Genomic DNA, 1,342 nt, shown 5'->3' with positions numbered 1-1,342 from the left:
ATCAAATCTCAGAGCTATTTTGAGATTTGTGTTGTTTGAATTGCAAAATTGAACCCTGATTTCAAGACCAAATGTGAAGTGGCACAGAAATGTGTTGCTTTTCCAAGACTGAGAGGAAGAGGAGAAATGGTCCCTGTGCACGGGTAGAGTGATGCTGACAGGAATCACAGAATCGGGGACTTGTTGCGGTTTGAAAAGGCCTCAGAGACCATCAAATCCAACTGCTCCCCCAGCGCTGCCAAGGCCACCGCTGACCCATGTCCCCAAGTGCCACATCCAAACAGCTTTTAAGGCCCTCCTCGGCAAATTGATGGAGCAGGAGCAGGGCTGAGGAGATTCCAAGTCCCCACAGCTCTGAGGGGAGCCCAGACCCTCACACCTCTGAGGGGATCCCGAGTCCCCATGATTATAGAGGACCCTGTGTTCCCATGGCTTGAGGGAATCCTGCACCCTCATGGGTCTGAGGGGATCCTGTTCCCTCACAGCTCTGAGAGGACCCTGATCCCTCATTGCTCGGGGAACCTGTGCTGTCACAGCTCTGTGGGGAATTTATCCTTCAGGGCACTCTGGGAAAGCCAGGTCCTTCATGGCTCTGAGTGGGCCCCAATCCCTCACAGTTTTGAGAGGATCCCTGATCCCTCATGGCTGTGAGGGGACCTCTATCTCTCACTGCTCTGAGTGGACCCCATTCCCTCACAGTTTTAAGAGTATCCTGTGTCCCTCACAGCTCTGAGTGGACCCAAATCCCTCACAGCTCTGAGAGGATTCCAGGTCCCTCATGGCTCTGAAGGGACCCTGATCTCTCGTGGCTCTGAGTAGACTCCGATCCCTGACGGCTCTGAGTGGACCTTGATTCCTGGTAGTTCTTAGTGGACCCAAATGTCTCACAGTTCTGAGAGGACCCCAATCCCTTACAGCTCTGAGGGGATCCCATGTCCCTCATGGTTCTGAGAGGACCCCGATCCCTCACGGCTCTGAGTGGACCCTGATGTCTGGCAGTTCTTAGTGGACCCAAATCTCTCACAGTTCTGAGAGGACCCCGATCCCTCACAGCCCTGAGGGGATCCCAGGTCCCTCACAGCCCTGAGGGGACCCCGATCCCTCCCATTCCCGCTCCCTCCCGGTGCCTCCCGACTCCGCGCCCTCCCGCCGGGGGGCGCCGCGGGGCGGGGCGGGCCGGCAGGGGGCGCTGCGGGGCCGGTGCCGGTGCCGGTGCCGGTGTCGGTGCCCGGTTCCGGTTCCCAGTGCCCGGTTTCGGTGCCCGGTGTCGGTGTCGGTGCCCGGTGCCCGGTGTCGGTGCCCGGTTCCCAGTGCCCGGTGCCCGGTGTCGGTGCCCGGTGTC

General features: G+C 59.2%; 1 protein-coding gene across 3 annotated transcripts in view; it reads left to right on the top strand.

Moving 5' to 3' along the window:
- Window positions 1-1,342, top strand: part of LOC108508216 (zinc finger protein 212-like) — a 13,505-nt gene that overhangs the window by 5,400 nt on the left and 6,763 nt on the right. The gene's annotated exons all lie outside the window — the stretch shown is intronic.

The sequence above is a fragment of the Lepidothrix coronata genome, unplaced genomic scaffold (assembly GCF_001604755.1).
Source record: "Lepidothrix coronata isolate B3197 unplaced genomic scaffold, Lepidothrix_coronata-1.0 Scaffold285, whole genome shotgun sequence".
Taxonomy (NCBI): Eukaryota; Metazoa; Chordata; class Aves; order Passeriformes; family Pipridae; genus Lepidothrix; species Lepidothrix coronata.
The sequence above is the reverse complement of the archived record's forward strand: the minus strand, read 5'-3'. Positions and strand labels throughout refer to the sequence as shown.